Source organism: Elephantulus edwardii, unplaced genomic scaffold, assembly GCF_000299155.1.
Source record: "Elephantulus edwardii isolate Elephantulus edwardi_28Jun2011 unplaced genomic scaffold, EleEdw1.0 scaffold00077, whole genome shotgun sequence".
Taxonomy (NCBI): Eukaryota; Metazoa; Chordata; class Mammalia; order Macroscelidea; family Macroscelididae; genus Elephantulus; species Elephantulus edwardii.
The window spans coordinates 13,937,450-13,951,271 of NW_006399827.1; the positions used below are offsets into that span (position 1 = coordinate 13,937,450).

Genomic DNA, 13,822 nt, shown 5'->3' on the forward strand with positions numbered 1-13,822 from the left:
GACATGTTGCCAGGAGGGACGGGTCCTTGGAGAGGGACATCATGCTTGGGAGGATGGAGGGACAGCGCAGGAGGGGAAAGACCCTCTATGAGATGGATTGATTCGGTGACTGGGGTAATCAGGATGGGTGTGTCAGAGGCGGTGCGGTTGGTGCAGGATAGAGCAGGGTTTAGGGCTGTTGTGCATAGGGTCGTTATGAGTCGGAAACGACTCGATGGCACATAACAACAACAACATAAATGCAGGAGAGGTGGTTGCTTATTCTCTTCCTGCGGAGAGCTTTGAACCTCGTGCCTTCGGGTTGGCAGCACAATTCCTTACCAAGAGGCAACCCGAGGTCCCTAAAGGCCTTTATCCCTTGCTATGACTCCTTAGTTAGCAAGCAAAACTCCTAATCATGTCCTCTTACTTTGGATTTAGTGCTAGGAAGTATTATGGGATAAAGTAAGAAAAGAATTTTGAGGATAAAGAGCAATGAGATTAGGTATAGTGGAAAAGTACTTTCATAGGTGAACTAGGAAGATACCTCAGTCATCTGCCCGGCCAGCGAGGACACAGCACTCCTTCCCTTGGCCTACAGAGCCTCACTTCACCATCTAAGGAGGCTGAGGAATCCCAGGGTTGGCCAAGAAGATGAGTATTCAGGTCAGGTGTCTAAGATGACGTCAAAGATGACTTATAAGCAAGGGGCCCTGTTTCTCTGTTGCTATGACAACCGTAGTTTGACTACTAGACCCTTATAAATAGGTTGGCTAAGCCATTAAACTTGGCATTAAAGAGGAGGTTGGGGAGTATGGTTTCGTTGAATAAAGACGTAAAAAGCATTATACTTAAGAAAGGTTCTTTAGCCCAGTGGTTCTCCACCTTTGCAGCACGCTGCAATCACTGGCGGGATTTTAGAAGCTCTAATGCCTGAGCCATAGCCCAGATCTGGGTGGGGTTCCTGATTTTTCAATAAGAACTAACAATGTAACCAAGCGTCAGCGTTTAGTTTTCCAGGTGATTACAACTGCAGCCCAAGTTCTAAACCGTCTTTTCACCGTGACCTCCTCAAGATGGCAGCCTATCAGCCCGCTTCTGCATTTACGTGAACCCGCAGGGGCGGGTCTCCGGCGCGCGCATGCGTGCAGCGTCCCTCGGCTCCCGGCTCCCCTCCTCCTTTCTCCCCCGCCTCCATTTTGTTTGCGGACGCTGGGGACGGTGGGAGCAGATCCATTTCCGGGTTGGCAAAAGGGGCGGCGGCGGCTAGAAAGGGAGCTTGCCAGGGGACGAGCGGGACGGGACGGAACCCGAGCGGAGGTGGCTGAGGATTCGCTCTCGGAGCGGCGGTGGCCATGTTGGAAAGAGGCTGGGGAGGTCGGGTCCCGTCGCTGGAATGACCTGCGGACCCGAGTGGGAGGAAGAGCCTGGGAGTGGGGAGTGGGGCGGGGCTTGAGGAGAGGGGAGCCTGGGAGGAGGGGCCTGGGGGGGTGGGGAGAGGGTCCTGAGGGCGGGGCCTGAGGGGAAGGCGCCCGGGGGCCGGGTCGGAAGAACCGGGAGGAGGGGGCTTGGGGATCGGTATCAGTATCGAGCTCTGGTTGGAAATTGAGAGGAAGGCTCTTGAGAGACAGGAAATAAGGGATCAAGAAAGCTTGGGTGAGGTGAGTAAGACGGGAACTCTAGTGAGGAGCGAGGTAACCGGGCGCAAAAAGGAGATGCGGAGGGAGGACCTGTCGGGAACAGTTAATTTAGCAGGATGCTCTGGGTGAGGGGTCCGGGGTGACTTTTTTGGGGGGCGGGTTAAGATGGGACGTTGACTCGGGAAACTGCTTACACTAGAGGGAATCTGGAGGGCGTTAGTTGAGACAGAGGCAGGATTGAGTTAAAGGTTGGGTTGAGGACAGTTGCAGTGCACACGGGGGGCATTTAGAATGGAGAGGTCACGTTGAACGGGGCGGTGGAGGGAATGGTGAGAAGTGAAGGGAGGAAAGATGGAAATCCGAAAGTGTCGAAGGTGGGCACTGTGGCTGATCAAGAAGTAACATCCTCAAAGGGTAGCATTGGGACTTGGAAGAAGCAGATACGTGCTGGAATTCATAATTTTAAAGGGAATTTTAACTGCTTTGGCCTCCCCTAGGGCCGCCTCTTTTTTTCCTTGCTGCTGCTGTTGTAGCCTTCAGTCAGTTTTGATTTCTAAATGACTTGCTGATTGTTTTTGGAGACAGTTTGAGCTCTTTTCACAAATCAGAAAACTCTAGGGAATAACGACTCTTTCTAGCCCTACTGTTGATTTACTTAGTAACTTTGGAGGAAATAGTTAAACCTAAGTGTTTCACTTCCCTCTTTGAAATAGAGATCTCATCTCTCCATGTCTCTAAAAGAAGAGGGGGGAGGGGCTTTTTAAAATCACAAGGAATCTTTTTAAAGTGGTTGCAAAAAATTATTTCGAAAATACAAGGTTGAGATATTGACATTTAGAAGACATGGCTTCTCAGTTTCCTTTTCAGCATATGCTGCATTTTTATGTGCCTGGGAAGAGTTGGGTTTTAGATTTGAGGATGAATGAGATCAGTTGGAAGTGGCTACTGTGGAAGAGTACAGTGTTTTATTTTCTAGTTGCCAGAGTGTTTTACTCCTGAGAAACACTGAATTTCTTCATGAATCTTTGAGAGTTCAAGGAAACATAGTATTTTTGAAAAGTAGAGCCTTTTTCTCTGGTTCATTTGCTTTGGCTTAGCTCCCTGTTGATGGAGACCATTGTGCCTGTGGACACTTTTAGCTTTCTTACTGTTAGTCCTTTGAAATCCTGCTTTTCTCTCTGGGAATAATGCTCTGAACACTTTGCCGTAGGTGGAAATCTTGGCATGGCTGTAATGTGACGTGGATTTAAGAGAGATTCTAGTTTTGCCTCACACTTGATAGAGAGTAGTGTTTATTCTAGTTAATACTGATTAGTTCTGTGATAGGTGATATCAACACAAAGGTGAAATGCAAGTTAGGGTAGAAGCTAGTATAGGATTCTTAGGTTTTACTAATGGCTGTGAAGAAAGGAAGGAAGAGAAATCCTTGACCCTAATAAAGAGAAGATTGTCAGTTCTTTCTTAACTCTTTGGGCTTTCTGATGATGAAAGTGACCAGAATACTTGGGTCTGTTTTCTTATTGATGTAAAGTAGTTTAAAATTCATGAACTGCTGTTTCAGGCTGTGTCAGCAAACCATAGTCTTTATACAACCCCTGGACGATTTGTAGACTATGATGTGTATGTTCTTATTGGATTAAAAACATGCCTGGTACTATTCTGTTACTTCAACCTACAATGTATTTTTTCAGTTTTTTTCTGAGTGCTTTGAGAAAAATGATGGTGGTCCAGAGCTCTGGGCAAGTGTTTGCTATAGCTTGCTTCTTTAATGTAAGGGGTTTTGTGTGTGTGTGTGTGTGTGTGTGTGTGTGTTTCCTGTTCTGCCCTGTTTTTCCATTAAACATTTTTAAGTGGAAAATAGCAAATTATACGTTTTCTTTCTCCTCTTTTTTAGTCTCTGGTGGAGATCTTGTTTTTGTCACAGTTTGATACCACCAAATGAAAAGATTCTTGACTGTTCCAAATAGGGAGGGTGACAGAAGCTGATCTGGGTTTCCTGGGCCAGAGAATGGACTCTGTCAAAGCAAAGACTAGTTGCAGAGACACACAACTGGGACCTTGACGCTGTGCCTAACATTTTGGCAACATGCATCCTTTTGCCAAATAACTTCTTTTCTTCTTGAGTAAGATTGTTAATCTCCTTCTCAAAGTAGCCTCTTATTGCTGCTGTTCCACACACAACCTTCCAGCAGAAGTTGGCAGAGTTTCTGTTATCTGTCTCTTGAGGGATATGCCCCGATTAGAGTAGATGGGGCATTCTGTGTTAAAATGAGATTCATGGGCAGATCTTTGAGCTACTGTGCAATGAAATAGAGGGATACTTTTTACTGAATGTCATCGCAACTCTTTTTGGTTCTTCTGAATTAAAATCTGTTTCTTATTCATCTGTATTAAATACAGAATCATTGTTTTTGTCCAGTTTTGAAATCTAGGCTTTGAAGAAAAGAGACCTGGTATTTCTGGCAGCTCACCATAACCCCAACTCTCACTTTCAAGTCTATGAACCTACAGAACCACACACTAAATTTATGAGGATTTCTTAGTATGATCTTTGAGCAGTGATCAAAGCAATGATCAAATGTCCAAAGAGCAGCAGTGGGCTCAAGTGTGTCAGAGATGATGAGGATGGCACAGGATAGCACAGGCTTCATTTCTGTTGTGTTGTTCATAGGGTCACTGTGAGCCATACTTGACTTGATGGTACCAAGAACAACAAAAACAACAGTCAGCAAATTGATTCTGACTCACATGACTCTACAGGACAGAGTAGAACTACCTCTGAATTTCTGGGAGAATAGTGCTGAATATCTCATGGACTGCCAAAAGAACAAACAGATATGTCTAGGAGAAAGTGCATCCAGAATGCTCCTTGGAGGCAAAGATGACAATTCTTCATCTTGCATACCTTGCACATGTTATTAGGAAAGACTGTTCCTTGGAGAAGGACATCATACTTGGAAAGGAGGAGGTCAGTGAAGGAGAGGAAGACTCTCAACCAACCAGATGGATTGACACAGTGACTGCTGCAGTGAGCTTGAGTATATCAGAGGTGATGAGGATGACACAGGATAGGACAGGTTTCAGATCCGTTGTTCATAGGTGGAGCTTATTCGGTGGGCTGTACTCAACAACAACATAACAGATCTTTATGGAAGCAAACTGTCACCTCTTTCTCCCCTGGAGTGACTGGTAGATTTGAACTGCTGATCTTAGGTTGAATGGTGGAAAACATTGTTAGAAAAAAAGAGGCAGTACATTTGATAATTCCTGTGTCGACCATAGAAGTGATGATTCAGTTGTGTAATCTTCATCTTATACGTGAAAAACTCTAGATCCCACTTGAGGGAAATGAGAGTGAGAGAAATACCAGTGGAAAAGTGATGGTTCAATGATAGAATCTTCACCTTCCATGTCGGAGGCCCTGCCTGCAGTTTTGATTCCTGGTCATTATACCTCAAGAACAGCCACAGCTTACCTGTGATTGGAGGGCTGTAGGTTGTTATGTTACTGAACAGTTTTCTGGGTAACGTAAATACTGTTGTTATTGTTATGTGCAATTAGAACCACCTCAACTGGCTTTCCTTCTTGTGGGTTTTCAGACTCAGTAAATTACATGGGAGAAGGTTGCCTGTCTTTTTCTCGTGGAGTGGATTTGAACCATCTCCCTTTTGATTGGCAGTGCAACTCTTTATCCACTAGGCCACCAAGCTCTCCTAGTTTACAGACTAAGGCAGACTTGGTTATTTATTTCTGAAAATCTGTCAGTGAAAACCCTCTGGATCACAGTGGTCTAATCTTGTATATGGAATCACTAGGAGTTGACTTAACACTAAAAAACAATAACAAATAAAACAATCAAAAAAACAAACACCCTATGGAGGCAAATAAGCTTCAAATGAGAGAGCCAGAAAGTGGCTCCTGACTTGGCAATATTTTTATAATTTAGAAATGGCTGTATAATCATGAGTTTTAATTAGTAAATACCATTTTGTTTTGCAGAAAATAATTAGCTGCAATTAACTGTGTGTAGGTCGGTAGGTAATGAAGATAATTTACTGTTGTTTTTAACAGTGGCCCTTATGACATTGGAGATGCTGCCCTTTCTCTGGTGGTTCTTCATTCAGCTTCTTCTTGCCATCATTACTCTAAAATCCTCTGCTTCTGACCGGTTTGGGAAACTAGCAGGTTTAGATGCAAAGGTTTTAACTCTGGTCTAGGCCTTTGATTGTAGTAGTGAGTATGTTGGAGGTGTGTTTCAATCCAGTAAATGTTTCCTACCTTTTCTGTGCTATTTTTACTTATTCCATCACCAGTCTTATTGTTCTGTTGTGTCTAAAATCAGTTTCAATAGCTACATAGACCTCTTACAGAACCATATTTAGTAAGTTACAATTCACTGAGGATGCAGTTTCTCAGTCAGGACAGCTTCTAGGCCAGTGTTAACAAAGCTCTCTTCTTATTGTTATTAGGTACTGTCGATTGGAGTATGATCCATAGTGACCCTATGAACAATAGCTATGAACCCTGGCTTATCCTCTGACATAATAGTTCCTGCCATGTTAGAGCCCATTGTGCCTGTCACCGTGTCAGTCTACCTGGTCAAAGGTCTTCCTCTCCTTTGTGGACCCTCAATCTTTCTGAGCACCATGCCCTCCTGGCAACATGCCCAAAGTATGTGGGGCAAAGAGTTATCATCTTTACCTCCAAAGACCACTTTGGTTGCATTTTCTGTTAAGACATAAAGGCGCTGTTAGTCCTGCCAATTATGGCATCTCCACACCCACTCACCCATCCCCAAGTCCTGCAGTAAGCTTGGGCTAAGACCCCCTGGCTCTTGTTCCTTGAAGCAGAAGTCCCAGGTCAGCTGTCTTCTAGTTCTGCAGCTGCTGCGGCTTTACTGTAGGGTCCTGTCTGACTGGAACAGCAATCTCTGGCTCCAAAGGATGCTTGTGGCTTGTTCTTCCTTACTGGTAGTGAGATTCCCAAATCTCTGGCAATGAACATTCTTGATTTAAACCTGGAGAATGCAAAACTAGCCAATCTCCTTGTGGGTAGACTGACACACCCTATTTGCTTATTTCTGCCCAGCCTTGTGATAGGCCAGTGTTCTCAAAAGGCTGTTTTGAACTGTAGACCCACTACACCACATTTGATTTATTCCATAAGAATTTCTGAGCTCTTACTATGTGCCGGATACTTGCTAGGTGCTAGAGATCAGTGGTGAACAAAACTGAGTCATCCTTGTCCTCATGGAAATTAGGGCCCAGTGGGAAAGACAATTAAGCAATAATTATTGTTTCTTATAAATGCTATGGGGACAGCTAATAGAAAGCCTAACCCTGGTTGATTGGGAGGGAAAATAAGGTAGCTCCCTGAGGAAGTAACTTTTTTTAAATTTAAAAATATTTATTTTTTAAATTGTATTCTTTTTTTGTGTGTGTGTGTGTACGGTCAGATCTGATCTGACTGGCACAGGAGGAGTTTGCCCCTCCTTCTCCAGCAGAGCATCTGGTAGAGTTGAACCATTTGCCTCTGGGGTTGCAGTTCAGCTTTTTGCCACTAGGCCACCAGAGCTCCCTGAGGAAGTAACTTTTAAGACTGAAAATGGAAAGATGGGTGGGAGGAGGACTGATGTCAGTTTAATGTCTAAGGTGTACCTGATTCAGGCCATGGTCTTTTTAATCACTTACTATGCACCTGAGAGCTGGACAGTGAATAATGATGACAGAAGAAGAATCGATACTTTTGGGTTGTGGTGTTGGAGAAGAGTACTGAAAGCACATGGACTGCCAAAAGAACAAATGTATATGTTTGGAAGAAACTGCAGCTAGAGTGTGTCTTGGAGGCAAGGGTGGTGAAGCATCAACTCATATTCTTTGGGCATGCTTTCGAAGGGGCTTTTCTTTGGAGAGTGACAATATGCTTGGAAAGGTGGTCAGTGAAAGAGAAGATGATCTTCAATGAGATGGATTGACACAGTGACTGCAGCAGTGCACTCAAGTATGTCAGAGATGATGAGGATGGTACAATATAGGACAGGGTTCAGATCTGTTGTTCTCGGGGCACTATGAGTTGTACTTGACTTGGCACATAACAACAAGAAGTACAAGAAATGATAGAAGTGAAGATCCTGAGGGGATAAAAGAATCTGGATTTTTTTAGGGATTGAAATAAATTCCTTTGTGGTTGAGACTATTTGTTGTTATGTACCATTAAGTCGGTTTTGGCTCCTAAAAGACCTGTAGGACAGTTAAAATAGGGTTGTTTTGTTGTAGGTTTTGTTGGGTTTTTTAAAAATATTTTTTTGTGTGGGTTTTTTTTTAAGCCATTGATTTATATAGTTTTATTTGGAAATGTTTGTGTTCATTCAGCAAAGTTAAATTTTAGAGGCCTGGAGTATCTTTAGTTTATTTACAAAAGAGGACAGCCAGACTGTTCTTTTGATGTACAATGTCAATAATTCTTTTCACCTTAAAGCAAGACACTGCATGGTAAGGTAGAGGACTAGTGAAGAGAGGAAGACTTTTAGTGAGAGAAATGAACCCAGTAGCTCAAGCCCAGCAACAGTTGTGAGGATGATGCAGGGTGGGCAATTCTTTGTTCTGCTGAAGGCAGCAACAACATTACAAAATAACATGGAGGTTATTCACATGATAAAAGAGTTCAGGACTTCCGTAGAATGAGCAGCTTGGTATGATACTGTTTGAATAGTTATATACTTCCCAAGAAAGTCTCCATCCCTAAATAAAAAATCCTTATTATCTAAAACTACTGCTTTGCTTCCTACTTATTCCATGAGAACTTTATCTCCAGTTTTCCTACTGGAAAGTTGATTGGTTAAATCTCCCTACCTTTTCTGTTAGATTAGGTTCATTAGCTACTATTGTTATAAATAGTGTTTTTTTTAAAAAAATTTTCTGGACACTGTCTCTTTTGGTTACAGTTTGAGGCATATTCCTTTGCGCTAATACTTAGTTGAGGGGTAACAAGCTTTCTGAATGCCTGTCCTGTCATGACTGGTTTCCACAGCTCACACATGCACTGTGTGTCACATGCCATTACAGGGAGAGAGACCTGCAGTCCCTTCATAGGATTTTCAAGGCTGTTACCTCTGTGTGAGCACATTACTAGCTCTTTCTCCTGTAGAACTGTTTGGTGAATTTGAATTAGTGACATTTGTTATTGCTGAGCACTGAATCTTCAGGACTTCTTGGTTGGAGCCTAACAACTGAGGAAATGAGAAGTAGGTGGCCTGGCCACAAGTGTGGGCTCTCATAAAAAATGGGCAGTGTATGAATGGGTAAAAATGCTATGGTACACATACATAAAGGACAAGACAGCATTCAGATCTGTTGTTCATAGGGTTACCATGAGTTGTACTTGACAGTACCCAACAACAGCAACAGCAATCATCGCTATAGAATAATGATGAATTCTTGAAATGCCACCTAACATTCATGAATCTAGAGGATATTAGGTTACAAAAAGACAAATCTGGTATGAGTCCACCAATATAAAAAGTTATAAAGAAAAGTTTACATACAGAATCATTCTTGTAGGAAGAAAAGGAGAAAGGAGTAGCAGTAAATGTTACTGTAGTTAGGTGCTGAGGAGTCAGGAACAACAGATCTGAACCCTGTCTTCTCCTGTGCCATCCTCATCGTCTGACATACTTAAGCTCATTGTCACAGTCACTGTGTCACTTCATCTTGTTGAGGGTCGTCTTCTTTTGTGGATCCTCTACCCTTCCAAGCATGATATCCTTTTCCAAGGATTAGCCTCTTCCAGCAACATGCCCAAAGTATACATGACAAAGCTTCAATTCATCATCCTCACCTCTAAAGAGCACCTTGGTTGTGCTTTTTTCCAGTGCCAACTTACTTGTTCTTTTGATAGTCCATGGAATATTCAGTATTCTTTTCCAGCACTACAGCTTAAATGTATCAGTACTACTTCTGCTTCCTATTCATTGTCCAACTTTGAGATGCATATTGAGTAACTGAAAAGACCATGGTTTGGATTAGGTGCACCTTCATCTTTAAACTGATAACATTGCTTCTTAGCACTTTGAATAGATCCCTAATGCCGATTTTCCCAGTGCAATTGTGTTGTTGCTGTTAGGATTAGATGCCATTGAGTCAAGTACAGCTCATAGCGACCTCATGAACAACAGATATGAACCCTGTTAATCCTGTTCCATTTTGATAATTTCTGACACGTTTGAGCCCATTGTTGCGGTCACTGTGTCAGTCCATTTCATTAAGGGTTTCCCTCTTCTTCACTGAACCTCCATCTTTCCTACCATGATGTCCCTTTCCAAGGAATAGCCTCTCCTAATAACATGCCCAAAAGTATGTGAGATGGAGCTTTACAGTCCTACCTCCAGGGAGCATTCTGGATGTACTTTCTCCAAGACATCTGTTCTTTTAGCAGTCCATGAGATAGTGCTCTTCTCCAAAACCACAACTCTGTTCTTCTTCTGTCATCCTTATTCATTATCCTGCTCTCAAATGTACAACAGTTGAAAAGACCATGACCTGAATCATGCGCACTTTAGTTTTCAAATTGATGTCATTGTTCCTTAGTAATTTAGAGAGGTCTCTTAGAGAAGACTTGCCCAGTACAGTCTCCTGATTGCTAGTACCAATTATATTGTGAATCCAAGTAAGATAAAATTATTGACATTTTCAGTGTTTTAACTGTCATGATGTTGCATATCTCTCCATTGGTGAGGATTTTTGTTTTCTTTTTTTTTTTTTTTAATCATTCCAATTTTAGTATATGTGCTGCCGAAGCGAGCACGGATTTTTGTTTTCTTGATGATGAAATGCAATTCATGTTGAAGACTGTAATTCCTGATCTTCTGCAGCAAGTGTTTCAAGTCCTCTTCACTTTGAGGAAGCAAGGTAGTGTCATATGCTTAACGTAGATGTTAGTGAATCTTCTGATCCTGATGCTCCATTCCTCTTCAAAAAGTCCGAGTGTAGGTTTTGCATGAGTTCAAGTAAGTATTTTGATTTCCATTCTTCTGAATATAGTCCATAATTTATTATGATCCACATAGTCAAACACTTGCATAGTCGAACTCAACTACCATTGATTCCAACTCAGAACAACAACCCTCCATCAGGTTTCTGAGCTGTGTATCTTAAGAGGAAAAGACTGTATTTTTGAGGAATTGCTGGTGAATTTAAACTGCTGGAGACAGCAGGCCTTTTAACAGTGCATCATGATAGAGCATATACCACTCTTGTTGTATGCTGTCAAGTCAGAACCAACTCATAGCTGACCTTCAGCATGTTTTCAGAGACTTTAAATCCAGAAAGCAAGAAAGTGTAGGTTAGATGGATTAAAGGTACTTGAAAATTACAGGGAAGATGTGGGAAAGAGATTACATTATAAGCATTATAATTTTATTTTTATTTATTTTCTTGTTGAGTACCATTGAATCATAATCCAACTGGCACAGGAGGAAGTTGCCCCTTATTCTCCAGCAGAGCATCTGGTGGATTCAAACCAGGTCCCTTTGGTATTTCAGTGCAGCTTCTAGCCACTAGGCCACCAGAGCTCCCAGAGTATTATAATTAATGGTATAAAACAAAATGCGTGTGATTGGTTGAATGGAAAACTAATTTGCTTTGTAAATGTGGATACAAATCATAATTAAATAGAATTCCCTTTAAGTATATGCTCAAAATCACTGGCAGTAAGAGAAATGCAAATCAAAACCTAGTGAGATACCATTTCACCCCAGTAGTACTGGCAGAGTTTAACAAAAGGACAACAAGTAATAAATGTTGGAGAGGATGTGGAGAGATAGGAAGTCTTATACTCTAGGAACTCGTGTGCGTGTGTGTTGCTGCACCTAGTACACACACACAAATAATTAAAAAAAAAAAGCTGAACCTAGAAATTCCATATGACCCAGCTATTTCACTGCTTGGAATATACCCCAAGAAAATTAGAACTGAGGTACAAATGGAGATATGTACACCCATGTTCACAGTATTTACTGTTGCAAGAGCCCAAATGTTCAACCACAGTTGAATGGATTGAGAAATTATGGTACATTCACACAATAGAATAGTATGCAGCACACAGGAACAATGATTTTGAAAATCACTACCTAACTTGGGGGAGGGACTGGAGAGCATTATGCTAAGTGAACTAATTCAGTCCCATAAGGACAAATAACTGTGTAAGACCATTGTTATAGAAATAGATAATTAGTAAAATGTGTATGAGGATGGGGGGAGGGTAGGAGCAGTGGGGTAAGAATGGGCAGGGGGGTAATCATAGGGGTTGCATAGTTTGATGGATAGAGTGAGGGGGTAGGTGGATAAAGTAAATGGAAAAGATCCGGTGTGAAAAACAATGTATACAAACTTTGTAAACAAACCGGTAAAAAATAAAAATTTTATTTCAAGAAAAAGAATGTGCTTCTTTAATAACAGAATATTTTCAACTCTGCCTCTATCATAGAGGATTTTTCTTCTGTCGGTTCTTTTTGCAGGTACTTATTAGTGTTGTTGCTGAAACCATCACTATCAAAGGAGATCTGTTGGTTGTAGAGTAGAACATGTTTTCTATAAGAACATCCCTGGAGAAAGCCTATTCTTATTTTGTATGCCATTGAGCTGATTCCACTCATTACAACTCTCTAGAACAGAGGAGAACTGCCCTGTAATCTTTGTGTGTGTTTATTTCTTTGCCCAGTAATCTTGATGAGACCAGATTGGTAGGTTTTTCATTCCGCAGAGCGGCTGGTCTGTTCAAGGAATTGATTTTTAAGGTTAGTAGCTGAGCTTTTAATTGTATCATCAGGACTTCTTACTCTTTCTTCAGATCTTTAAGATTGTGTGGCTGGATTGGATCTTAAAATTTCAGGATCTTAGAAGTTAGTCGTTATGTACTGACAGATAGCAGACACCCCCAAGCAGTTTTTCAGAGGCAATAAACTGTATGGAAGGAAGAAGATAGCTCATCTTTCTCCTGCAGAGCTGCTGGTGGATTCATACTGTGTGCCTTTGAGGTTGACAGCACAGCTCCTTACCATTCAGCCACACTTGAGAGCTCCCTGGTTTAGAGATTAGTGATTATTATTTCTTAGATTATGAGATTATGGTGAATGATAATACTGTTAGTTTTCCATACCTGCTACTCAGGGAACAGAAAACATACTTATTTCTAAAGAAGTACTGACATTTATTTTATACTCCTCATGCAATTTGGGAGAGATTACAGATGTTCTTATTGTAGGCTGGTGAACATCATATTCTGTCAAACGCCTCATTTTAGGCCATATATTTTATCATGACACATGTATCATCTTGGACATGCACATGAATCATTAGCCCAAGGGAGTCTATAACTCTGAATATATGAAAGCATTTTTATCTTCAAATGTATTGACTTTTGTTTGGAAATTGCAAGACCAGATGGCCCTATTTGATTTAGTACCTTTCTTGTGTAATTGGATCAGCTTACTCTGTTTTCATAATTTAAAGTAGACCCATGTTTTCATAGCTACTCACTAGTGATCAAGTAATGAAAATGTACACATTTTTCTAGCATTTCAGCAAGGAGAGAATCTGTGTTTCTAATGGCTTAAGGGTATTATAATGAGAGGAGACTCCTTGGACTCCTTGACAAGGAAAGTCAACTTTGCTATTAGATTATCTGTGGTGAGTTGCAGCTTACTATATTATCTTTGAAATGAGGTATGGCATTTCTCTCTGTGTGAAGCCTAGATTAACATTTTATGGAGCTTCTGCTTAAGTTTTCATTCAGGTCTTAATATAGACTCATAACTGGGTTCTGCTTAGTGCTGCAAGTTGTTGTGTGCTGTCAAGTCGGAACCAACTCATAGCTGAGCTTCCAGAGGGTTTTTAGAAGTTGTAAATTGCACAGGGATCAAAACAGCTATGAGATATCATCTCACTCCAGTAAGAATAGCATTTCTTCATGTGCTTGTTAGCCATCTGAATGTTGTCTTCGATGAAGTGCCTGTTCATATCCTGTGCCCATTTTTCTATTCGATTCTTTACCTTTATCTTGTTGTGGTGCTCAAGTATTTCATAAATTCTGGATATAAGTCCCTTATCTGGTATGTTATTACCTAATACTTTTTCCCAGTCAGTGGCTTCCCTTTTTACCCTGTTGGAGAAGTTTTTGGATGTGCATAGGGATTTGAGTCTTAGAAG

At 41.4% G+C, this 13,822-nt stretch overlaps 1 protein-coding gene across 1 annotated transcript in view; it reads left to right on the forward strand.

Annotated features, from left to right (window-relative positions):
- The first annotated feature begins 1,608 nt into the window (after positions 1–1,608).
- WIPF2 (WAS/WASL interacting protein family, member 2) overlaps positions 1,609–13,822 on the forward strand; it is a 42,565-nt gene continuing 30,351 nt past the window's right edge. The window contains exon 1 of the mRNA XM_006889413.1: positions 1,609–1,744. The gene's annotated coding sequence lies outside the window, so the exon portion shown is untranslated. The remainder of the gene's footprint in view (positions 1,745–13,822) is intronic.